Source organism: Ambystoma mexicanum, chromosome 13, assembly GCF_040938575.1.
Source record: "Ambystoma mexicanum isolate Mex_15411 chromosome 13, UKY_AmexF1_1, whole genome shotgun sequence".
In the NCBI taxonomy this organism is placed as follows: Eukaryota; Metazoa; Chordata; class Amphibia; order Caudata; family Ambystomatidae; genus Ambystoma; species Ambystoma mexicanum.
The window spans coordinates 75,029,432-75,056,617 of NC_090938.1; the positions used below are offsets into that span (position 1 = coordinate 75,029,432).

The following is a 27,186-nucleotide window of genomic DNA, read 5'->3' on the forward strand; positions in this document are numbered from 1 at the left end:
CCCAATGTTTAAAAGAAGCTCTAGTAAAATAAATATAACACGGCCGCTTTGGGCGATTTCGCCGTCCTCTACGTGTCACGGGAGACTAGAGTGTCCATCTCGTGGAAACGGCATCTATGGCGTAAATAAGTAGGGCGTAGAATTAGGTGAGATGCATGGGGAAAAAAACATGCCGCAAACAGTGACAAGTGTGTTGAGCCACCTTTATTAAAGCGACGCTTTCGCATATCGGAGAGTTGTGTACGGTGTCGGGGTTTGGGTCAAGGTAAACGTTGGCTTTCTGAAGACGGGGATACACTTTTGATGGACTTTCCGTATAATGACAGCGGAAGCGCCTACAGAGCCAGGCACAACTTTCTGTGCTGCGGCCCTTGACTGGTGTGACCACATCGCATGTTGCCTGACTCTAAGATGGCACCCCTTGGCCCCGCCCCTGCGCAGCCGGGCATGCGCCGTGGCGAGCGCTCGTTCCAGGGAGTGCTGCTGTGCGAGGCGGGGCGGCGGTAGCGCGAGGCCCGGGCGGAAAGGAGAAGCAGCAGCAGCGAGAGAGCGCTGGAAGGAACATGGCGGCGGCGACGACTCCGTGGCTGTGAAGAGGGCGCCTTCCTCCTTTTACACGGGCACGCCAGGGGCTGTGCGAGGAACCGGGTGGTCCTAGGGGAGGCAGGAGCGGCGACCGAGCCGGTTGGGCGGCTGGGTCCCCCGTACCCCCTCCACCACCTCCTGGAGAAGATCACCGAGAAGGGGACATCCCAGAGCGGCGGCGGGGGCCTTCACCGGACTGGGTATGGCAACTCTGACATGGGTCAGGAAGCGGTGAAGAGGGCCACCCCACCCCCCGGGCCCAATTGAGACCTCACTGGCCCCACCCTCTTTCACTCACCCTTGACTCGGAGCCCCCAATCTGCCTCTTTACGTTCATTCCTTCAGCGCCCCCCTCAACATTAAGCCCATTCCTTTTAGACACTCCTCAAATACTTCTTTCAGCACACTTTTTACTCGGCCACTAGTTTCAGCACACTTCTAGCACTCAGCCATTCGTCTCAGCACACGTACAGCACTCAGCCACTTGTGTTCTAGCACTGTCACTTGTTTCAGCACATTTCTAGCACTCAGCCACTTGTGTTCCAGCTCTATCGATTGTTTCAGCACACTTCTAGCACTCAGCCATTCGTCTCAGCACACGTATAGCACTCAGCCATTCGTCTCAGCACACGTATAGCACTCAGCCACTTGTGTTCTAGTACTGTCACTTGTTTCAGCACACTTCTAGCACTCAGCCCCTTGTGTTCTAGCTCTATCGATTGTTTCAGCACACTTCTAGCACTCAGCTACTTGTGTTCTAGCTCTATCGATTGTTTCAGCACACTTCTAGCACTCAGCCACTTGTGTTCTAGCTCTATCGATTGTTTCAGCACACTTCTAGCACTCTGCCACTTGTGTTCTAGCACTGTCACTTGTTTCAGCACACTTCTAGCACTCTGCCACTTGTGTTCTAGCACTGTCACTTGTTTCAGCACACTTCTAGCACTCTGCCACTTGTGTTCTAGCACTGTCACTTGTTTCAGCACACTTCTAGCACTCGGCCACTTGTGTTCTAGCACTGTCACTTGTTTCAGCACACTTCTAGCAATCGGCCACTTGTTTTCTAGCACTGTCACCTGTTTCAGCACACTTATAGCACTCGGCCATTCGTCTCAGCACACTTCTAGCACTCAGCCCCTCGTCTCAGCACACTTATAGCACTCGATTCAAAATGTTCTCACCCCACCTTCCTTGTTTTCATTTTTCTACCCCTCGCCCACTTTTTTCAGCTGCACCCTTGAACATTAGTTTAATTAGTCCTGCGCTCCTCCTTTCAGCACTCCCTCTTACACTTCTCGGTTGTGGCACTATTCGCAACCACTTGTCAGCAGCACTTGCCCCCCCCCTTTCATGTTTGAGCACTTTTTCTTTTCTGAACCCGCGCACTCTTTCCTCCCTCGAGCACCCACCAGCTAACTTGTTTCGGAACTCCTTCTCGTTAGCACTCGCCCACCTCTTCCGCATGCACCCGAGCACTCCTTTCACTGCTTGGTTTCTCTTAGCACTTATACTTGAGCACAGACGATCCTGCGCCCATCTCCATTCCCAGCACCGACCCCTTCAGCACTCGCCCATTGCTTGATCGCTGGCAGATTTGGCCGACGGGTGTTTCCTATAGGCCCTATACAGGGGGGGGCACTTTAGAATGACGCACGTTTGAAATGTTTTGCTTATGAATCGCATGGTTTCGCACTGTTTTTGTTAAGCTTGTGGGGGTGGCCTGATTTCATCTTATAATGTGGACTTTTTCCTAGACTTTCGTTATGTTTTGTATTATTTTTGTTGGTATACCATGTCCTTTTCTTGTATTTCTCTTCTGATATAATTTGCCATCATCTCTGCGATGCCACATCTCTCTGATTGTAAAGCACTCTGTAAGAAAAATAAAGCCTTTTTGCGCACCCGCCCACCCATCTCCCAATTTTTCAGCACTCTCCTCTTGTACTCTATTCTCCCAGCATGCCACATTTGTATCTCCTATTAGAAACAGTCCTCAAATGTGTATTCCCTTTGTAGTTGGGGCGGCATCCGCTTTCGACACCATTCTCTAACCCCTCCCACCCCACCCAACCTGGCATCATTTGAACTAATTTTTTCCAGAGCAGTCGCGTTTTGTAAATCAACCCATCGGTCCTGGGAGCCAAAGTTGTGCATTTTAAGAATAAGTCCCACTTGAGTATGTTTTCAGCCTGCATTTCATTTGACCCACCGCTCATGCTCTTGCCTCGTCGTGTTTTAGGCCCTCAGGGCGTAGCTTCTGAAGTGTGACAGCGCGTAAGTGAACAGTAGGTTCTTCAGGATATGCTTTATGTTGCCTTTGGTGGTGTTGTTTCGTGGGCTGTGGGACAGTCGAGTGGCTAACACTGCATCTCCCACATCCCAATCAGCCCTAGTCTTGCTAGTCGGCTTCACCTTACCTTTTTTAAGTCGTGTATGTCGTTGCAAGAACTTTCTGCATATATTTTATTTTTGCATTTGTAAAGCGCCTTAGCGGGGCATCAGGGTGCTGTTATTGAGACCATTTGCACATGAAGCTTACAGCCCAGGGGCAAGAAAACTATTCCCAAGATGTAGACATTTCGGGGGAAGTGATAGTTCATATCACAGTTTCTTGGTGATGAGAACCTTTGTATTCCAACTCTGTTCAAAAGTTTACTCTTGACTCTTCAACTGGCGGAAAGCGATTACTCGCCTCCCTATACTGCTTAGCCTAAAGGGCAAACCTGCTTTTCCACCTCTAGTTTCAGTACAGGGATGTTTGAAAAAAGCCCATGTTGTCATCTGAAACATTAGCTTTGAAAAAAAAAAATCTGGACAGCCTAGTAACTAGAACTCGGTGTTTAATAGTCCGCCATCCCTTAGTTTTAATAAACTCCCCTTTGAATTCACAGCTGTATCCTGGGCCCCATGCAGCCGAGTGTTCCGAGTCCGACCCCTCTGTATACATGCACATCTTGACCATGGCCCGCAGGCGAGGACAGGCCCCCTTGCTTGGCTGAACTCTGGGGTCGGAGTGGCACTCGCAAGGGAGCTGTCAAACGGGACCCGCTCGCCCTTCCCAAGGACTCTGCGCTGTGTCGGCGTCATCCTTCCAATCCGGACCTCTGTAGGGTCACTTCTCGGCCCCAAGGGACACTGACGGCTGAGAGCAGTGCTGTACACATGCCCGCACTCCCTTAATATGGTTACTGCAAAGGCTTGCTATGGGGTACTTTTCTCATGTGAATGTAACCTGTTAGTGATTCGCGTTTCCAAACCTCATTGCTTTTCTTTAATATATAAAATTATATTTTTTTACATTTTTAACCCAAATGAATTGCTTGCTAGATCTCCCACTCTATTCTGTTGTCGGCTTCAGTGTGCTTTTAAGACTGTACACATGAGTCTGCGGGAAGTGTTAATGTATTTGTTCAAATGATAGTTTGGGAGTTGGCCCTGATGAATTCATTCGATGTCGTGTGACGTCTAGCCTAGTAAAACGGAATGGGGGCAGTGTTTCCTGTACACTTTGTGGTGGCTGTGGCGAGGCTCATCTCCATAAGGCACCCTGACTGGCTGCAAATGTACATGATCCACCTCGAAGCTTACTAGTGCTTCAATGCTTGGTGTTGATCTTGAAAGCCAACACGAATCCCCAGCTGTGGTTTAAATGGCAGGGTCCCGACGCGTTTGGAATCCTCATCGTTCCAGTAGAAATTGTTCGGCTCAGTGGATTTGTTTGAGGTGGTTTAAAAAATATATATATTCGGGCACTGTGGTGTTGATCTCAAGCGTTGATGGGCTGACATCACACCGTTGTCAATAGTTGGGTTGTTCATTGATTGTTCAACTTTGATCTTTTAAAAATGTCTTATAATTCTTATGTGCAGGTTCTCACAGTGTTAAGCTATGCTCTTTCACTCAAGTTCCTCCCGTTTGCTTCCTTTACATAAGACCTCTCTAGACTTGCCCCGCCCCACCCCCCCCTGCCTGAACAATCTGAAAGATGAGAACACATGGTGGGCCAGTTCGAGGGTGTGAAAAGGGGGACATACACAGACAAAACAAACATATAGTAGAGTTGACTTACAAAGGCACCATTAACCTAAGGTGGCAAGTGCTTCAACTTAACGTAATTTTGTATATTTATGTACCATTGAGTGCCACTGGAGACCATGGTCATATGGGAGATTGGGGGATCAGGTATGCGAGGACTCCCTCTTTAGCAGGTACGTGAAATTTAAGCCAAGCTTTGAATATAGCCATAGTTGTGCAGGCTTTGTTATAGGCGTTGGGTTTCAGTGCAGCAGGGCAAGTAGGGACACTGCACTTGGGATGGTGCGGTTGCGTGCAGAGAACAATCAGGGGGCGAGGGGGAAATGGTTGGTGAGTAATCTGAGGTACAATTAGATGGGTACTGCAGAGCAAGACCATTGATGGCTTTATAGACTGGAAGAAGGAACTTGAAAAGAACTGTTGTTCATGCAGAGGCAACCAGGATATTGTCAGTAGAAGTGGGGGGAGGATCTGGGTTGGTTGCGGGTGCAGGTACCAGTTGAGCACTTTGTTTATAAGCGGAGGAGGCAAAGGAGTAGGGTTGAGTGGTAGTCAAGTAGTGGCGGTTAGATTTTTTTATAGTTAGTAAGTAAAGGACACATTTTCCTAATGTTAAGGAGGTTAAAACAAGCAGCAGTGCCAGTGATTAAATATTGCAGTCGCTTTCAAAGAGGACCCTGAGATTGCAAGCCTTGGCTGAGGGAGCATGAAGATCAGCTGCAAAGGAGATGGGCTAGGCTAGGGATGGCATTGGAAGATGACTTCTGTGTTTGAAGAGTTCAGTATGAGGCAGTGGTGAGCCATCCAGTGACGAATTTCAGTGTAAAGATTGTAATCCATTTCGGGGTGAGGAAGGGGAATGAGAAAAATGTGCCCTCAGCAAAAAGTGATCCGATGGCACAGGATATATGGCATTTATAACGTGCCTGTAAGCACGTGTTTCTAGGCGTGATGGAGGGTGAAGAGCAGAAGTGCAAGGACTGATCCTTCGTTGAAGCAGGCAGGGAGAGGTTGGGGGTCAGTGGTTTGCGAGTGCCAAGAGATTTTAAAGGGACAGCCTTTCAAATAGTCAGTGATCCAGGAGAGAGCAGATTTGCAAAACCAAAGGTCTTGGAGAGAATAGGAGAGTGGCTAACATTAACAAGTTGCAAAGTTCCAACATGTTGCGTATAGACTAGTTTGGAGTGGTGAGCATTGGAGAAATGCATGACTTCATACTCATTTACTTTTAAAGCCAAATTGAAGTGGATCTCAAAGGCTATTATCCTCAAGGGTGTTCCGCTCGAATACCACCCGGTCGAGGACCTTTGAATAATGAGGCTAGGAGAGAAACTGGGAGATAGTTTGCTGGGTCGTTTGGGTCGGCAGAAGGTTCCTTTAATGAGGGTAAGACTGTTCCAGAGGGGACAAGGAAGAGTGTAGAGAAAAGACTGAAGTTAGAGATGAGGGCAAATGAACACTGCTAAATCCTTGACCATTTGGGTGCAATAGTGTTGATTGGAGTGCAGGGATTGAAATTGGGATTTGTTGACCGGGAGCAAAAAGCTCCGGGGTATCCGGCATAAACCAACTAGGCAACCAGGAGTTAGTACACACTGCACAGCAAATCTAATTTTGCATTAGATGTAAGCTCTAACTTTGTGTCCATTTTATGCTATCCAATATGTTCTAAATGTGCCTTAACTGTGTTCTTTATTGTCCTTTACATATGTCCCCATGCATACATGTTTAATGTCATAGCTTGATTTGTATGGCACCACTTGCCCTAGGAGTCAAAAGTAGCCCCTGGTAGCTGTTGGTTTCAAGGTCACCTGGCTTCCCTTGTCTATAAGTAATAGCTACATGGCTCACAGCAATTTCGAACCCTGCGGGCACAAGATTGGTTGATCCTCCGAAGGATGGGTGCTAGTTCAATAGGAGAGGAAGAAGTCCAGAATAGAAGTAGTGGTAGACAAGAGGGCGGCTGGGGAAGCGCAGAACCAGAAGGGCTCGGAATGTCAGACTTTAGAGAAAAAGTAGTTGGTTGCAGATAGATAGGGAAGAGGTGATGGATATTGGTTTGGGGGGTGTGAGTAGGGATTTGAGATTACATTTTGCGGGGGTGATTGTGAAGGGAGGAGAGATTAGGTTTGTGTCAGCTGATTTGACAGGGGTTAGGCAAGCAAGGGAATGTTTGAAGGCTAGTAGTATGGTAGATGTCCATAACTTGGTGCAGCGTCATGGGTCACTGCGCATTTGTTTTTAGGGTCTGTGTTTCAGTGGTGATCCGAGGAAGGTGTAAATGTGTGAGCAGGATGGTGATGGTCAAAAGTGAGCCATAACTGCATATCTGAGAAAGTACATTCATTAGAAGAGGCGTGGATAGGGGAAGAGAGCCAAGATCTTCTCACATCCTCAAAGTAGGGGCAAGCACCCTAGCTGAATATCCTCTTGGACGTTGAATAGGGGAGATGAGGAGTAGAAGGTGGGTGAAGTAGTGAATAGGAGAAGGCCCGTTAAGTTCAAAGCAGAGGGCTTGTGGAGGTTAAAGACCCCCAGCATGACACAGGCTGTGTCGCTAGGAAGTGACTCGAACAGTCATATCAAGGAAGGAGTTGAGTCAGAACAGTTGGAGAATTAGGAGGGGGGTTGCATAGTGTCATATTCCAAAGAGTTGATGTGAGACGAGGTAGGGAACAGTTTTGAGGTCCTTATTGATGAACCCCGGGAAAAACTGCCCTTTCCAACAGGTCTGGAGAGTGGGAGCAGGTAGCCGGAGGGGCGATCCAGTCTTCTCTGATAAAAAGAAGTGAACATTTTAGGGTGATTAGGCTGTGAAGTAGGAGAGATTGTTCATTCCAAGAGACCAAGTGAAAGAGTAATTGCACACATGCTAAAAGCACCGGAATGGGGTATAACATGAAATTGAGCATTTTTGTATTCAAACACACACACTTTACTTGTCCCTGTTTATGTGAAACGTTGTGAAACAATGCACTTTTTTGCTCTTTTCTCACTTTTTCTGTTTGCACCGCTTTCAGGCGCATGAATGTCTTGGGTAGTGGAAGTTTGTTGTATCTCGAACTTGCATTCAGGGTGCACACGGTGCCTTGACCTAATGAGCCTTTATTTACGAACATTTGAGGTACCTTTTTAGTCCAGAATGCCATCTTAAAACCATGGCCTGTCCTGGTGTCTGTCTGGAAGAGTTGCTGCTCGTGAGGAACAGTCTGCCCAAGAGCAGGTTGTCTGTCGCTCCAAGAATGGGGACACCGCAACGGTCTTCTTCCATTTAGCTAAATCTGCTGCTTGTATGCACTCGTGCAACCAGAACAGGCCCCTTACACTGTGGGCACACCTGATATGGGCCAATGTGTGTGTCGGAAGGGGACACTAGCTTTCTTGATCAGATTATCAAGCCAGCGTTGCTGTTGAGGTTAATCTTTTGGAAGGTTTACAGCTGTTCTAACTTTATACGTAAATTTACAATGCACATGGTTGTATGTAGTAGGTTTCTGTGTGCCAAAGAGGCATAAAATGAATTTGAACATTTTGGTAATAAAACACTCTTACCAGTGAGTTTTTGTTGCATATATTGATTTAAAATGGTATTTAAAAGTACTTTTCACTTGTTTCTATTTTGTGCAGCCTTCAGACGTGTGCACTTCTTGGGTAGTTGAAGTTTGGTTTATCACTGTGATTGCTCCCTCTCATATTTGTTTCAGAGGACCATAAATGCTCTTAAAGTTCCCCTCGTTTGTTGGTATTTTCCTATCAGTCGGCACTTGTTGCTTTCTTAAGCGATTGAACATCATGACCTGATAACTCTTGCAACAGGGGGTTCGTCTTCAGGTCTGCCGCTGTCCACTCATTGAGGCCTTGTAAGTGCACATTCATACAGTCGCATAAAGCTGGTCTAATGTAATGGAGCAACTCCTGTAGCCATGATTGTGTATAACCAATTAATGCTCAACTGCTACGCAACTCTTAATGTTATGCTACTTAGAGGAAACTGGCATCGGAGACATGGCACCAAAAGCTCATCAGGAAGTCCTGGTTAGAGCGGAGTTTGACCCTTCGACATGGGTGCTGCACCTTATCTCTTATAAGAATGGGCCTGCTCCGATTGAAAATCCCAGCAGTAGCACGTTTTATCCCAGGCCCTTATGATGGCGTATAATATCGGACTCTGTAAGGAATATGTGAAATTGATAGTCAAATGAGAGCTGATTTCCTTAGGTCAGTAGATGGTGCATATAGTTTGATTGTGGCTAGCTGTCCTTTTTGTATCTAGAGTTTTGGTCCAACCTTAATTATCAAGTCTGTTGAATGTCTTTTTCAGCATGATTCCCGGCAGCTTCTCTTCTGCCACATTATTGGAAGCCACTGGGTTTCTGCCTGCTCGGCATAGTACCTTTTGTATCAGTTGGCTTAGAAGAACACGCAGATGTGCTACCATTCCCTACAAACATAGCTGTTGCCTCCCAGTGGATGCTAGACTGACTGAAGTGATGGAACTTCAACCTGTGCAGTTGCTTGCCACCCCTGATTGTGAAGCCAAAGTTTTTCTCGAACATTTATATAGTTTTATCTTCTGTGCTTTGATAACACTATGAACACTGATGCAATAACATACACTTGAAGAGGCTCCCAGTGCTTCCTTCTCAGCCAAGCCAGAAGTTGATTGTAGAGCATGCATGGGTGGTCGATTAATTAGCCATCCATAGTCTTTTGCCACCTCAGTTCCACACCTAGACACAGCACGCCATTTCGTACTAGCTGAGAATTAATTATCACTAACCAATGGTGAGGGCAAATTTCGACTCCTGGTGTATGCATGCGATGAGAACCTCTGTTTTTTAACATATGTTGCGTTGGCAAATTAAGATCCACGTGCTATCATTTTATCCTTGCTAAACATCTAGGGAATGTTGATTGTGCTCGTTTATGAATCACTAAGCCCCCCCCCCCCAACAGTCCATGATTTAGCATCTCAGCGGAGGGAGTGAATTTAAATAGTAAGTGGTTATCTGAAAACCCGCTGTGCCTGGGTATCTCGTGGTCTCAACTTACAAAAACCTTAATGTTTTATTGTTGCCTTTCTTCATGTACTCATCTGCTGCAGTTTGTGTTAACAAATTGATTACTCTTTTTCAGTGAAATCATTTTCTTGGCGTTACTTGGTGAATTGAGGTTCTGGTAAGAATCCAAGAGCATTTTTGTGATATCGTTGGGTATCTAGCTTAGTTTTTTCACTTAATTGCACTTTTTGGAGTGCTTGAGTAACTACTGCAGCATCTTGCAGATCAGCTCTGCTTGAGATAAATGCTGTAGTCCAGGCTACAGATATGATGTTCCCATTGGAGATAAATTGTTAAGCAGGTAAAAATGTATCCATCCACACTTTATTAGTTTTGCTCCTAGCAAAAGGTTCAAATAAAATAAATGCGTTTTTTTGTACCTTGAAGTACATTTTTCAGGTCGAGCATCACTAGACCCTCCCTGTGGCAGTGATCAGACATATCTGTGCTCTTTGTTGGTGGATATAGTGGGTTCCTATGCATCCATTTCTGATTGGGAGTATTTTTACATGCAATGTTTTGGGGCATGCCTGGTCCATATGCCAAATCTTTACGGTGCTCCATAAGTACTCACCACATAGGATTCTTTCCTGCTTTAATAGATACATTGGGATTTTATTCACAGTACATGTTTGTTCAGACTTGTACATGGTTTTCTGCGGCCCTATGCCCAATTTATTCATTTCTGCTTGTATGACGTTTTGAATGGTGTATTTGTGGCCAGTTAATCGACACCTGTAACATTGCCCATATGTCATTTGACCCGAAAAGTTCTCATTGATTCACCAGTATTTACTCTGCCTTCGATTAAGTGAATCTCGTAATTGTGGGTAGACACCCGTTGAAGCATATGAGCCTGCTTGGATGAAAGGTAATATTGAACTTGGGTGTGTTTGGGGTGATGTACTGTTTCTATGGATAAAATGAAATGCAGGTGCATTTTCTTTCCAGTTAAGTGATTCTGTATGCAATGTGAATGAACTGCTAAGTGCTTGTTAAGTCTCATGTCATATATTTTTTTTAAAGCATAATTTAATTGCAGTCACCATTTCAGCTTTTGGCCACCCCTATAGGTTCCATGATGGGCCACTCGACCAGTTGCATTGACCAAGTATTGTCCTTAAATGACAAACGTAACTTTGTAGTAGTCTTGCTCTGGAAGTGCAAATAGTGTTTGTGGTGTGTGACTGATTGGGCATTCTAAACGTGGCAGTTAGACTGTATGGATGTGCCGGTGTTTTAACTCTCTAGGAACATACTTTTGTTACTTGCATGATGTAGACTTGCAGACTAAAAAACTTAAGAAGCCTGGGTCAGTGTCGTCTTGACTGAGGAATCCGCTACACATTTCTTGAGGGTATTGTGGTGGTGGTGGGGCGGTTTTAAAACTGAAGACCTATTCTTGACAGTTCAAATCCCACCCTGCTTAGGACTTCTCCCTGATAGACGGCTGCTGTGGAAAGCTAATTGACTGAGATTAATTTGGTGATCATGAAGTGCTGTAGGGTGCTGCCTTTGTGTGGTATCATTGTATGATTGTTGTGACTGCCTGAGTGAATGCAGGACCTTTTAGAATGGTGAAGTGGAGCTGAGTGTTGGTGGCCTAGGGGTTCCACAGAGTGTCGTTGGGACTGAGTATGGCGGGGAACCAGGACAGATGCTTGTTACCTTCCCTCCTACCTCCTACCTTTCATGAACTATAGCTATGTACCTGAGCAAGAATAAAGCATCTTCTGCTTGATACTTATCTGAGTCAGCCTGGTTCCTGATCCATGTCTTCCCTGGCTCAGATACAGCACTTTGCCGTCATGGGGGAAGTGAAGATCAAGGAGCGTCCCACGGCCTGTAGCTGTTTGGATTTTGATGCACCCGTTGAACGCCCATGACCAAGCCTGTACCTGTGGACTTTCCCATCTGCTCTCCTCCTCCAAACCACCCCCAATCTTTTTGAGCTACTGCTGCACTTATGTAGAAGACCACATTATTTCTAAGCAGCCTTTTAAACAGTAATGGCTAAATCACATCTGTAAAGCGGCTCATAGCGTGATAAAAATGTTACATTGGCTACCTGATTTTATAAGCAATGTGTTCCATGCACTGAATTCCCTTTTTGAAATGAGCATTGTTAAAGTAAAAGGTTTTGATTCCAAGGTATTGGATGTGCATTTGCCAGTCGCTGCTATATGCCCACGTTTGTCAGCTCTTGCACCTTATGGGCTGGTAGATTAAAGCCTATGGAAAAGCAGACTATCTGCTTTGCCAATGCTTGTTCTTTTTGTGGTGATGGCATCTTCCTGTAGTCATTTGAGAAGTCGTTGCTTTATTGTTAATCTGGTCTTTCCAGTAATACCCATTGCACAGTTTGGGCCATTACCTTCATTGGTGGAGAGTTGGCCACTCAAATCCTCAATGCGTGGCTGCATTTCCATCCTATGTTTCCTATGGTGCTGACCGAATGGTGCGCCGTTTACTAAAAAATTGTGCTTAGTGCACCCTAGCAGCGCAGCTTGTGTGGCGGGAATAAAACGTCGGTTGTATTCTCGTTCATAGGCTACTTTACTTTCATGAGCTGCCTTTGAGCGGCCTTGCGGCCTGATCTCTTCACTTCAGTGTTGTTCCCTGCATCATTAGTTCATCTTTTTATTGCTGCCATTTCCCAGTTGGACTTTATCCCTCAATATTTACATCTCGATGGTAACCAAAACCATCACTCGAAGCCGCTCCGATTTGTCTTTCTCTAGATTCGTGTGTAGATTTTCCCTTTTGAAAATGTTCGAGCGCTGCCGTTGCTTCATTGTTAAGACTTTCAAGGAATGGTGCATCAGACAATACTAAGCCTCCCCACTTGGCTCTTATAACCAGAGGCCCAATATAGGCACGCGGCCGCATTTCCGTCTTATTTCATGACACTATCTGCAATCTTGTTCTGCAGCTTTAACACCCACCCAGTCTTTCCACCTACAGCTTTCCTGCCAGTCCCCGTTTGGTTATCCACTTCCGCCACTCAGTCTTTTCTCTTTGTTTCCTTATTTTATTTCTATAGCTCTCTGGACCCGGGAGTAAAAAGGCGCTCATTACAAGTTACAAGGCACAATACGTGTTAATAAGCAGTGATACTAGAACAGCAGTTAAAATACTATGAACAACAATTATATACAAGAAGTACAGGCAGTGAAAGGTGCTAGCAACCAAAATGACATAGATGAGGCATGTGCAATAAGTACAGTCTATAACCGAGTCTAGCTTCAAGGTTGACTTTTTGTCAGAAGCCACCCGATGGCAAGTTTCCTGAACGACTGGAAGGATTTGGATGATTTGATATTCAATGGCAGGGCATTCCAGAGTTGGGAGGCGAGGACAGTGAAGCTCGAACCTCCGGCTCTTTTAGAGGTAAATCTAGGTACTATGAGACATAAGGTATTGGAGGATCTCGTGGTTCTGATGGAGGATTTCATGGTGAATTTGTTAGTCAGGTATGGGGGCTAGATAGGTGAGAGCTTTGTAGGTGAGGCAGTGTTTTTAGATCAATTTTGTGTTGGATGGTGAGCCATTTGCATGCAGTTCTAGTGGCAGAGATGTGCTCATGCGTGGGAATGTTTAGTGCTGCCCGTAACGCCTTATTTTGAAGGACTTGGAGTTTAGTAATTATCGCTTGGTTGGTACCTACGTAGAGGCTATTGCAGTAGTCTAACTTAGATTTTATAAGAGCTCTGGCTAGCGTGAGGCAACTGTTAAGGGAGCGAAATGGTCTACAGGCTCTGATTGTTTTCCTGTATAGGCGGTGGCAGAGGCGGTCGAGTTGACTTGCTTAGTGAGGTTAATATTGGCATCAAGATAGAGGCCGAGTGTTTTCACATTTTTGGCGGCCGGGATGGAGTTGCCATCAATTATGATGTTGGAGTAGTTGGGACTTAGTTTTTGTAAGTTGTTCGGTGAGCCAACAATTTCAGTCTTCTCGTCATTCAGGCAGAGGCGTGTGTGGCCATCCATGCCTGAATGACGTAGTAGAATTCATTGATCCTGGCTACATCAGTGTTGTAATTGCCCGAGATGGTGAGGAGTATGTGGGTGTCATCTGCGTAGTTTGTGTAGGTGACGCCCAGACAATCCAGTTTATCAAAGAGGGGCTTTGTAAAGGTATTGTATAGGGTAGGTGAAACACATGAGCCTTGTGGGACGCTACAAGGGATAGGGTCTGCTGCTGCCTCCGGAGAAAAACCCTCATGGTTCTATTGGCCAGGAAGGACTGTATCCACGTGACAGCAGAGGGTGGGAAAAGTGGGCGGCAGAGGAGAGGTGGTTGCAGAGTATTTTATGGTCGACCAAGTCGAAGGCTGCTGTGAGATCTAAGAGGAGTAAGATGGCAGCCTTGCCCTTATCTAGCTTTGATTTCGTCAATCTGACTTTTAAGATCAACAAGGGCAGTTTCTGTTCCATGTTGAGGCCGAAAGCCAGACTGACTTAATCCGAGTAATTGGTTGGACTCTAGATAATTCTGAATTTGCAAGTAAGCAACTCTGGTCAATAATCTTTAGCAAGAAGGGAACAGTAGTGATAGGCCTGTAATTTGTCCGGATGGTTGGGTCCAAGGTCTGTTTTTTTTAGTAGTGGGAGGACCCAAGACTGTTTCAGATTGTTGGGTACCGCATTAGTGGAGAATGACACGTTAATGATCTTAGAAATGAAGGGGACGAGATCTCTTGCTGCGTCTTTTATGATCTGTGCGGGGCAGCTGTCCCCTTTACAGTTGGATGGTTTGAGGGATGTTATAATTTTTTGCACTTCTAGTACGGTTATTTTTTTGAAGGTGAAGCCCTGGTTGGTGTTGGGGGTGGTGGGTGGGCTGGGAATAGGGGGGCGGGGCTGCTATTGGAAAGTTGTAGTCTTTATTTTTGAATTTTGTTTGTAAGCCAATGATTGTGTTCGCAAGGGCATCTTGGATACTAGTGCACCAGAGTTGGTCCTTTACGGAAGTGTCTGGGTTTTCTAACTCCTTCAGGATAGTGAATAGTTCTTTGGTACTGGAACTTGCATTACTTATTCTAGTATTGTAGGCTTCCTTTTTAGTGCAAATTTCTTTTTTATAAAGGAAGGATGCCTTTATGAGATTGACTTTGTTCCTCTGATGGATTCATTTTCCAAAGGGTTTCCATTTTGGACTTTTTATTTCTTAATATTTTAAGTTCTGGTGTGTACCAGGAGTTAAGATGTGCATTGGGTTTACTTTTGCATAGTTTTAGAGGGGCAACAAGGTCAATGGCTTTGGACATGGTGTTATTGTAGGTGTCTACTAGTAAGTTGAGGTCCGATGTGTTGGGGGTCATGTTTAGGGTGGGTAGAACCAATGGGATGAGGGCTTCAGCGGTGGTGATCCGCTTATTTCTCGTCAGACATGCTGGTGCAGGTGGGCACTGTGTGGAGAGGGTTATTAGTACTAATGTCAAATGAGAGTAGGAAGTGGTCGGTCCATATAAGTGGTTGGAGGTCCTTGCAGATAATGTTCTTGTAACATGCAGGTCAAAAACATACTGTAATGGCCTCTTTTGCATATACTTTTTTTTAACATACGTTTGCAGTTTGGGTCAGGCAATGTTGGATTTGCCTGGAAGGGTGGAGTCGATGGTGGTGTGGGGGGCGGGGGGGTTAGAGGAGGGGTCGACTTACTGCAGGTGCCTGCCCCTACAATTTGCAGGGGGAAACTAGCACAATATGTGCAATTAACAAAAACATAGTGGAATGTTTGGCAAAAACGCATGGCCCATTTTTTCATGGGGTACTTTGCGTCCAAATTTGAAGTGTCTACCCAGGCATGAAAATTCTCCCTATGCACACATGCAGTACACCATATTTTGCTCGCTTAGAGTACAGTATGACTCATCCAATGGTTAGTGGCAAGTTCACGCTATGAGGCCTGGTACCTTTCTACGTATCCGCTCATTTCCAGAGTCCTCTTGATAAATTGCACTTTCTGGCACAATGTCTTGCATTTCAGAGAAGTTGAATCTTAAGGTATCGCGCACAAAGCCGATGAAGTCCCACCCTGTCTCCACCTCCTTGTTGGCAGTAAGCTAAACTAATCCTAATGCTAATTTCAACCGATTTTCGACCCAACGCCTATGACATCCTCCTCAGACTGTTCTGCTTCCTTACTGGCCTGTGCAACCCAGTTTCTGGCACACTTCTTGCTGCAGTGCCAATAAAAACATTCTTCTGTTGCTGTCCAACCTCTCTGGCATAAACGATCGAACACCTCAATACATGATCTTTCAAGCAAAAGTGGCGATGCCCATTCTGGGTGGCGGCGTTTCTCTCCAATGACGCTGTCATTTGGGTACCAACCTTCAGTGATGAACATCTGCACTAGCGCATGCCCACCAGTTTTTAAAAAGCAGCTCCTCTTGCCAATTTCCAAACCCCACACACAAAATGTCATCCTCGCATGCAGAAGACCGAGGTCTGATCACCTGTTTCCCCCAAAACTGGTGCAAAGAAAGTTATGCAACGACGACTTTCAGTGTATCGAACAAAATCACAGGAGGTCTGCATTAACAAAGACTAACATCACAAACTAACCACTTTCTCTCATACAATACATAAAGGTTCCCAAACACATCAGCAATCTTTTCTGAAAATATGAATCTCCTCTATTCACAAGAACACCAATGCTCCTTGCAAACACATTATATCAAAGCAGATAAATCACTTATTTCGAATTGGCATTAAGCCAATTTTCCCAATTGTCTCCCAGATCATTGCATCCTTTCACGTTAAAACTAAACACATGGAATACAAATGACTCACAAAAACAGATGTGCCAACGACAAACCAGCAGTCAGTGCCTTCGTTACTCTTGTGGCATGCCACGTACCTCCAGAGATCTGACCAGATGCATCCTTGACAGCCTGTCACGTAGTTCCATCACATCTACCAACAACCTGAAGGAGTTCATATTTGTTATGCCCAATTGTAAGGTAATCTATCATTTAAAAGATGGTGCAGCCTTCCCCATTATGCCACCACTGGTCTAGAAAGTCTCTCTGGAAACTAGAGACCCTCGCAGGGGAACAGACTTATGAATTTCCCGGGGGTGCCCAAATATAGGAAGTGACATCACCAGCAGTTGCGACTGCATTTGCACATAGTTGCCAACTTGGTGCGTGGGTGGTTGGGGGGAAAGGGGGGCGCAGAAGAGTGAAAACATTTGCTAGCATGTACTGCATAAACCAAAGTCAAGTAAGGTTTAAGCTTTCCAGTTGCATTCCAGTAGGCCATCCCTGCCCCTACTCCACCCCACTAAAATCATCCAGGTTGTAGTAGCCCTCAAAAGGCAGAGCAACACAACTAGGATGGGAGAACAAAATGCCATCCCATACTGCGATTGTGTAAAACCTCAGAGCAAAGACTGTGAGTGTGCCTCCTACCTTGGAGCACAATCTCACTAATTTGGTGAAAATCTCGCAAGTGGGTGCATGGGAATCCCATGAATGTGTGTGGGCTGCAGACCCCGGATCACATGCTCACTACTTCAGTGTGAAACTCTGACCAAGGCTTTTTGGGCAAGCATTCAGGATGGGTCTCAGACCTTTAAACAGTGTGATATGAGCGGGCACCTCACTCCTTGGAGCATAGTATACCCGTTGCCGGTAATCTCACAACTGAACGTACAATTTCACTCTTGGTCATCTTAGTGACCCCATGTATATTAATGGAGTCAGTCTCCCATGTGGGAAGACAATTCTATTTCTGTTAAAACACTCAAATTCTCACTCCAGTTTTCTCTATCTATAGATCCAAACAATATTCATTCATTGTGTGTGCAGGGGTGATACCTTGTGTCTGAGAGAGCTCATTCTAAAGGGGTATCAACCCCCCCCCCTGTATGTGAGATCAGGCTCAATTTGCCCCATGGCCCTTCACTGCAGAATGAGTGAGCAGGTTTTAAGACTCTGCTGATTCTGCTATTTTACAGGCTTGAACCTTTTTATCCCTTGCCCCATCAAGGTTTGCAACGTCCTCAGCGGCAGCTTATGGACAGCAGGCAGCTCGGGAAACGTCTGTTGCCAATTGAATGGGAGAGTGTCATGAACCCACATTGGTGGTGAATAAACACTCAACATACAGAACACAATGGTATAGTGTTGCAGTCCTGCTGAGAAATTACAATTCGGTCTGTTTAAATGTAAAGCATTGTGGCTGAGAAGTAAACACACTGTGCCGTTAAAAATAAAGCAGCTGTAGTGGGTGGAAGTGCTGCTTCGGTAGCATCAAGAGTATGCAATTCCCTGCAGGTTAGTGTTGGTCATTTCCTATTGAAGTATAGCAGCCCTATTGAGAAGTGCCATTAAAATTGAAGCTGTCCAGTAGGCTGGATCAGTGCTACCCCATAAAAGGTGTAGCAGCCTCTGTGAGAAGTGGCAGTACTGTCCCAATGGTGAGAAAATTTGTATTTTCACAATAACTATGCTTAAGCACTTTAGGTTATTGAATAGTGCTGCTACATTCTGAGTAATTCCACCCCTTTTAAATATATTAGCTCTTGTATAACCACAACAGTGTTCAGTTATTCTGATGAACTGACCCTCCCAGGTCCAACATGGGGCCTTCCTTTCATCTATCTTCCTCTCTACCTGTGGTGTTCCCCAGGGGTCTAACCCCTCGCCCTGGTTTTTCAACCAATACCTGGCAGCTCTCGTCCACTGCATTGCCACTTTCTGCTCAAATTTCCAGTGCTGCTCTGACGACACTCAACTCATTTTCAGGCTGCCCTCTGCCACCTCCTCTCCCTCTTCATCTGGTTGCCTATCATTCAAGATTGGTGTGCCGCCAGTGATCGTTGTCTGAATACCAGCAAGACGGAAATCCTCCTCATCGGCACACCTTCACCATCCTTTCCCCTCATTCTCTGGCTGGCCTCCCTTGGCCCTCCTCCCCCTACCTGAGAGGCTAAGAACCTCGGTCATATTTGACTCCACCCTTTCCTTCTCCGCCCACAACTCTGAGGTCTCTAAAAAGTTAAATTTCCTACTGCACCTCCACAGAGGTACTCCACCTTTCCTCTCCTTCCCCCAGAAGCTCATGGTATCCAAAGCTCTGGTTCTCTCTAGTTTGGACTATTGTAACAGCCTCTTTCTAAATCTACCTTCCTCTACTCTCCGCCCTCTGCAACTAATCCAGAACAGGACTGCAAGACTTGTCCTTGGCCTCAAGCCCTGGGATCGTATCTCTTCCAGCTCTTGAAATCTCTCCATTGGCTCCCAGTGGATGCACGGATTAAATTCAAAACCCTCTGCATTGTCCACAAGGCTTTCTGGGGCCTGGGTCCAAAATACCTTCAGCTATCCCTCTGCAAATACCTCCCCTCTCGAGCTCTTCACTCCTCTACCTCCAACTCCCTCGGGGTCAGTCGTTTTTCAAAGAAACAAGCTGGGGGTAGATCTGTCTTCGGCTGGGGCCTCCCTCTGGAACAGCCTCCCTGCCACTCTAAAACTTGAGGAGAACCATCTCAGGTTCTGGAAGCACCTCAGGACCTTCCTCTTTTCTTCTGCCTTCACCTCCCCTCCCCCCCTCTCCTGCTGATCTGTTTTCTCTTGGCACCGGGCACCTGGCCACCCTCTGTCCTCTGGGCCCAGGTGCCTGCTCACCCTGCCACCCTCCCGCACTGCCACCGGGCCACCCCTTGCACTGGGGTCTATCTGTACCCATACAGCCCCCCCTTTTCTTCCTGCACTTATCAGACCTATCCTGTCTGATGCCTTAAACCTAGGACTAGCAAATTGCTGACTGCACTACCATTGTTAGTTGCCTTTTTTATTTATTTATCTTTCTCCTCTGCTTTGCACTTTCCTCTTCTCCCCCCTTCCATGAACTTTTCCCCTCCCCCCTCTCCCATGCACTTGCGCGTTCTCAATGTCACTGGGCCTAGTAAGATCGCTATTTTGTTCTCCCGTGTTCCCCTCCCTTTCCTTGTCACGCTCTGCAACACTTGTGTACGAGCGCGATAGAAATAAAATATCAATGATGATGATAGACTTGCTCAATAGCTCTGTATCATTAAATGTACTTCAGATCTTCAGAGTCTCAGGAGGATAGCTCAGGGGCAACGTGCTCTCCTTGGAAGCAACATGACATGAAGCAACACAGGTTTGATCCCTCGGGCTGAGCTTAGAAACCTCTGGGTGTTACGCACATTATAAATAACCAATAAAAATAAATTTGCTGAAGTGCTGGGGCCTTGTCAATAAGAGTATAGCAGCTAGTGCTGATGTAGTCCCATCAAAAGTATAGCAGCCCACTAAGATGAACTAGCATTGCCTCAACAAAAGCATAGTATTACAATTATAGAAGCCCTGTTAGCGAGTTAACTGAAGAGTACCAGCATTGCCCCAATTCAAATATGGCAGCTCTAGTAGAAAATAGATTACACAGCCCTGCTGAGAAGTGCTGTTACTGTCTCTTTAAAAATATAGAAGCCCATTCGGCCCTGCAAGTACTGTCCCATTGCATGCTATTACACTGAACAAGGTCAACAGTATGGCAAGGTCCATACTGGGTTCTATGTGATAATTCTGCATTTTGAAGAACAAATACAGACCGATTTATTTTGGCCTATTTGTGTGTGCTTCAAAAGGTTGAATTGTCACATTCTACTGTCCACCTGCCCCCCAAGAAGGTGATCCCACCTCACCCCACACTCCCACGCTGTTACCTTCTTTAGAATTCAGGGGAGTTACCTCCCTCAACGCCTCTGTTCCCCACCCATAGCATAGCATTCACCCTCACCACGTACACACTCAGAGATGCAGTCTCAGGAGGATGGCTCAGCAGCAACGTGCTCGCCTTGGAAGCAAGACGACATGGATCAACATGGGTTCGATCCCCGGGTCTGTGCTTAGAAACCTCTGGGTATTAAGCTTATCATATAAGTCTCATTTGCCCTCTCCCTGCCACCTCTTTTCGCAGATGCAATGTAAGAGGGGTGCCAAAAAGATTTTTAGAAATTGAGTGACACTTGCTTTGCATCTGTGCCTCCATTTCTAAAAATCGTTTTTGTTTGGGTGTACCTCTACATCCGTGCACCCGGGTGCACAGATGTAGAAGTATACCCAAACAAAAACGATTTTTTTAAAATTGAGGAACAGATGCAAAACAAGAGCCTCTTGCTTTGCATCTGTCCCTCAATTCTAAAAATCGTTTTTTTTCGCTTCTTTTACCCGGGCCGCCAGAGAGACAGTATGGATGGAACAAAGGGCATCCATACTGTCTCTTCTCTCCGGGTTCATTCTGCCGGCGGGTGCCCGGAGCACCCGCATACTCCGCGCCCCTGGACCCTCGACTGTTCTGTCATATCCATGGTTCTTGTGGGAACTGATACTTCAGTCTTGGTGCCCGAGACTTCATGGGCCCCTTTTTTAAAAAAATTCTTTTTGCAATATTTGATCAAACCAACTACTCTAGAACAATTCTTGAGTGTTTCCAAAAACTCGGTAGCAAAAGCAGGCTTCTGTTCTCTGTTGACAGGAAACCTCCACATTTGAATGCCAAGTTAACCTTTCACCCCAGCTGCTAGGACTAGTAGACTCCTACTGTTAAGAGTCAACTCCTACGTAGGATTCCTTGTCACCCCTTTACAACCACCACACCAGGTTTGACGAGTCTGTTATGTTCTCAATTTGGTTAGCTCCCTGCCATGCCCGTGTCAAATCCAGCATTTTGGAATTCAGCATCCACTCTTGTAACATAAAAGGATTCTGATTGGATTGCCAAGTTTATCCCATCTCCATGTCCTCTTGAAATGCTATTCATAAATTGGTACGACCCTTCTCTTCCATGACTTCTACTCCCGACGGGAACCAGTTTTCTGAAAAGTATCTTCCACAGATATTCATGTTTTTTTCTAATTCATGCGGTATGTATGCATGGTTTCTGAGTTCAGGTCACCCTTTTGATCTTGGGTCATCTCAGTAACTAACCTTGTAGTTGTTCCCCTTGATTAGGTGTTGCTGCAAGGACATTTTATGAAGGTATTCTATACCCGTTTTCTATTAGCCTTCCGGGTATTGTACTTCACATGGTCTACACAGAGCTAGTGGCATGTGTGGTAGAAGTCAAGGTCAACTTCCTTCAAGTTAGTCTCGCTTTTCCCTCGGGGTTATATTCTCATGTGTCACCCTATTGTGTAGGTGTTTCGGTTTGGCAGAAGTTGAACCACTGTGTGAGTTTATTTCCTTTAGTGGTTGGAACAAAGCGAGGAACAAGGTCCAGAGCTTTTATGATATGGTATTTGTAACGCGCCTATAAACAAGTGTAAAGCAGTTTGTCCTCCTAAGCGTGCTATCTTGTTGGGCGAGTCAGGTTGATTTTCCTCTTTTACATACATTACTGTTATGTTTATTTTTTTCTTTCCTCCTGTATCCTCATACACAGCGCTTGGATACCTGTAAGGTTGTTGGCACGCTAAAGAAATGAACCCACATAGTCTGGTGAGGCTTGCTTCAGGGCGTTTGAAAAGCATGCAGAACTTGTTTGCTCCATCAAAATAGCCTTTTTTCTGATGTGAAATCTTGCTTTCAACTTGAAATACGCAATGCAGGTGAAGTTGGTTCTTGGCGTCTTCCACCTAATACGGAATTTGAGGTGGATTGTGCAATGACCTGTGGCATTGTACTAGTCTTGCAGAGAGGGTGAAGGCCCTTTTTAGGTTTGGTTATTGGCATTGTAGAAGACTATTCATTGTAATCATGTTTCTTTGTTGCTGCAACAGCGTTCAGCTTATCGGAACAGAGCGCTGTCTCCTTAATCAGAGATGCAAGAAAATCGCTTTCGAATTTGCTGAGAGCTATCCACCCTACTTTAGCCTGGCTAGCTTAAAACAAATAGCTGGTAGGAGCTACGTTTGGCTCCCCAGGCCAACTGCTGCCTTAAAACATGCATAAGTCACTAAAGAGTACACCTTTAAATATACTGGCTCATACATACTAGCCAAAATGTTGCTTATGTGGAAGTTGGATTTGTAGTGCACGGTTTACTAGAGCCTGGCTCCCAGTGGTAGCGGCTGCTCACTGTGGGATGCCTGACACCCAGGAGCTGGCTTGGCTCCCGTTCATCGAATCTCAATCTCGAACCCTGTTTATTTGTGCAATCGATTTCCACAGAAGTGTGAAAATCGTGGGCTTTTTCTGTAGCCTCGACATGTGTGGCCTCCTGATGCAGGAGGGTGAGGAATGGGGGTGAGGGGCAGGCTCATGAAGTAGTTTCATTTAGGAGTAGAAGACAATCGCATGTTTGAAGTAGGGGTTAGAATGGGACTTTATAGAGCAGCACTTGATGCATCGGTTTTCTGGTATTCTAGAATACTCGCCTGAGTAGCTGTTGGCAGGCTTTGACTGCCTTGCTTAAGGCTTTGTTTCTGTGTATACAATCTAAGCCTGTGCTTAATAGTTGGGGTAAGATCATAATGGTCTGGGGCGGTAGGTTGGGGGTGGGGTGTGGGCTGGGACGCATTTGAGAAGTCTGTAACATTTCGGGGATTATAGTAAAGATTTGGTAACCCAGGAACTAAAAGTAGTCCCTGTCTCGTGTGTCCTCCCGAAGGAGCAGCTATGTTTGAGGATCGAGGAGTTGCACGTAGTGTGCTGCACATCCTATTTGCACACGAGATGCAAACTAAACTTTATTTACAACACTATGCATTCAATGTCTCGCACATCTCTCCTGACTCACCCCAATGCACTTTCTCAGGCAAGCAGAGTGAATGGCACATAAATATGCATGTAGGCACCACTTGGGCTGAGGATCAGAAGTAGCTCCGGGTAGATAGTTTCAAGCTAACGTGGCTCTTGTTTGCTATGTGCAGGAACCAATTCGCTCCCAGATATTTTGATCACTCGCCTTATTGACGTGATTCTTTGCTTTTTCGAAAAGCCTTTTGCTTTGTTTTTACTCCATATATATAACTGGTAAGTGCCAATTTATTTTCCAGTGTTTTTTTAAAAATGTATAAAAGTGCTTCAATTTGAAGCTTATGCATGCAAGCTCCGAATGGTCATCTTCTCAGGGGTTGTTTGAATTTGAGGTTTTTGTAGTACTGCAAGGTGCAAATCCGTTTGCTTGGATATGGGCAGTAGAGGAAATGAGGGTAAATAATCATGTCATATCTGTTGAGGTTGGAGTTTTAGCTTCTGTTTCTTGCTTGTTCCACGTGGAAAACGTGTGATCTGCATGTCCTCCCTTTGAGGAGGGCGAGTAATTGTGTGGACCAGTGTGGTGCTGGTGGCAGCCCACTGGAAGAGGGCTGGTTGGTCTGTTGTTTTGAAGCTTGTTATGCCCAGTATGAAAGAGAGGGATCTAATGAGGCTCAGGTGACAGGGCAATGCCATAAATGGGGAAACACTGACCGGCCTGTGGACAGTGTGGGAACAGCGGTCACTATTGGATTTCTTACAACATTTCATGAACTACTCCCCTGCCCTGCTGTCATCTCTATTTTCCTTGGGTGTAGTGTGTGCACAAGGTTTTGGATAAGAGCTAAACCAAATTGAAGTACGAGGGGAAACCGTGAAAACTGTGTTGGAATGTGAAAGTGGTCAATTCGCCTAACAAGAGGAAAAACATTTGTATTGCTCATTAAGGAGAAGGCAGGTGTGATTTTTTTTTTTTTTAAACTTTTTAAAAAAAACATTTTTCTTTCTCTAGAGAAGGACCTGGGACCGACCAATCATTGGCTGTTTGATAGGGAGTACTTTCAGGCCAGAGGAGTCTCCATCCTGTCGATGGGGAACAAAATGCAAAATAGATAAGGTGCCAAGGGATGACTGCAAGAGGTTTTGTTTCATTGAAGATTGTTGTTTTTGGGGGTGAAACCTGTGTGATTGGAAATCTGTACACACACAACTGAACGCACGAGTTTCTTTACGGAACGTATTGAGGTTCTTAGGGACAGGAGATGTAATCCAAGGTGGGAATGTTGTTAAACCAGAACTTGACGGGCAAATGAGCTGTTTTGGGGAATAGGAGGCACAATAAGGAATATAAAAGGCTAGTGAGGCAGTTGGACCGAGTGGATCACTGGAGACTGGTGCATCCTGAAAAAGGCACTAGGTGTTCTTCTCAGCTGGCCAGTCTAGCTACTTAAGGATCGATTATATTTACTACTTCTTGGGACTAGTGAGGGAAGTATGCACAGTGCAATAATTCTAGTTGTAAGATGTCAGCCAGCCATAAGGAAGTATCTCGCCACCCCAATTCTATACACACCCCAATTTCGTACTCCAAGATTTAAATATCACTAGCCAATGATAGGTGAGATCTGCTATCTGACCATGTGTGTCACACTGGAAGGATCTCGGTATGATCATTCATAGAGAAAGGGGTGGAATGGCCAATACCTCACTGCTAGGTGGGAAACCCGTGATTAAGAGCATAGTCATACGCATCCAGCATTTCTGGAGTAAATGTATTTGTTAGGTCTCTGAGCTGTGCTGGTTTAGAACGCAGCAAAGGCATTTGTAGGGGACAGGCTAATAGGCGTTGGCACAGCAGTTAAAGAAATGAACAGAATGAAACTTGATGTACAGTGGGTGCCATGAGTAAGTTCAGGTCCTTGAGAGGGGCTGGAGCTTCATGAACCTGTATAGAATATTTAGGAACTTGTGGGGAAGGCAGAGTACATGCTTGGGGCACATTAGACAATACTTTTGATGGAGGGGCGGTAGAGTTAATTGCTGCCACGTAGACTTAAGAAAATGTACTCGTCTCTGCTGATTGCTGGGGATGAGGGGGTGGTCTTTATCAGATCAAAGATTCAATAAGGACTCAAAGATTTAGTTGGTTTTATGGGCAGCTTTATAGCATGGATACTCCCGGCTTAATATCCGTGAAGGAGCTTTTGGACAGTCTTGTGGTGGATGTACTGTTCCGGCGGATAAACTGGGCTGTTCACTGAGGTTGAAATAAGTGATGTGATGAAGGGGGATGTAAATGATGGGTGAGGGTTCCCTGTGCCAGAGTGGTTTTCAGCCGAAACACTTCATGAAATAAATCTGTGCCTCCCCGCTTTTAGCATGCGTTACAACAGGGTGACCCCTGCCTGGTATCGCTTTTTAAAATTGATCTTAAGATGCTAACAAATATTTGATTCGGGTAGAGGGCCTGATGCAAAATCTCATTCATCATGCTGCAGCAAGTTTTTATTAGAGATGGGTGTGCGACTTCCAATGTGGGCTTTATCAGTACCTTACAGAACTGAGGAAGCTATTCTGGTGATCAATTTATGAGACAGACGCTATTGATAAAATGATTTGGACATTTCTAGAAGTGCTTATCCAAATTCAGGTTTCTAGAGTGGTTCATTAAATTAGTAGGCACAGTCCATGCCAACTCCTGAGTGCAGGCTCTTATGAATGGTTGCCAGAGTTGTTCCCACTAGGGTAATACAAGACACAGTGCTCCAGATAAGATTTTGACGGCAGGGTGTCTTTCTCCCCATGAAAAACGGAAATGTTTTTGTAAGAATAATTCCATTGTACACCTAGTTATTCCTACACATTAAAAGATACTCTTTCAACTTCTTACAATTGGGCAGTAAGAACAGTTTCGTCCTGTGGTACTACGTGCACTACCGGTCCAAACATAGCCATGGAGCTGTGTGGGTGAAAGCAGGGGCACAAGGTCCTGCGTGTCTGTTTTTATTTTTGTTGTGAGTATTTTTACTCCCTATTTTCATGTGTCAAAATTGGGATTTGTTCACCAGGAGCAAAAAACAGCTCCTGGGTATCTGGCATGATCAGTTAGGCAGGAAGCTACCCGTGGGGAACCAGGAGCTAGTAGATGGCTCACCACTAAATTTAACTTTGCGCAAGATGTAAACTTTTGTCCATTTTATATTATCCGTTATGGTCTAAATGTCCCTTAAGCAAGTTATATTTTCCCAAACAGCGTTAATATCACAGAGCTAGATTTGTATGGTGCCACAGGGGTCAAAAGTAGCTCCGGGTAGCTGTTGGTTTCAAGCTAACCCGGCTCCCTTTGGCTATAACCAGGAGCTAAATAGCTCCCAGCAATTTCGAAGGCTGTATTTTTATTTTTTGGGAGCATATGCCTATTGTTGGGGAGTAAAGATGGTTGAGACACCCCTTATCTGTAGGGCTGACTAGATAGAACGAAGCCCTTGGTCTCCTTTGTCATATGAGGTGTTAACCCCTCTTAAAACGTATTCATGAGTATCAAAATATTCGGAGGGGTGGGAGGAGTACCATTTATGGATAGCATCTTTAAAACACTGGTCTTGGCTGGTGACATCTTGTTCTTAGTTTCACTCCCTGAAAGCTTGAAATGACTTTCCTTGGAACTTGATGGAAATGGTGGTTTCGGAGTAGAAGTTTTACATAAATACAACAGAGGCTATGCCATAAGGGCCACAGCGTGCCACTTCCGATGGTACAAGGATGGGTTAAAGTATCCAGGAATAGTAATGTGCAATGATTTGAAGGAGATACTAATTCATAACAGG

General features: G+C 45.4%; 1 protein-coding gene across 1 annotated transcript in view; it reads left to right on the forward strand.

Annotated features, from left to right (window-relative positions):
* The first annotated feature begins 345 nt into the window (after positions 1 to 345).
* RAP1A (RAP1A, member of RAS oncogene family) overlaps positions 346 to 27,186 on the forward strand; it is a 309,711-nt gene continuing 282,870 nt past the window's right edge. Inside the window, exon 1 of the mRNA XM_069633309.1 lies at positions 346 to 785. The gene's annotated coding sequence lies outside the window, so the exon portion shown is untranslated. The remainder of the gene's footprint in view (positions 786 to 27,186) is intronic.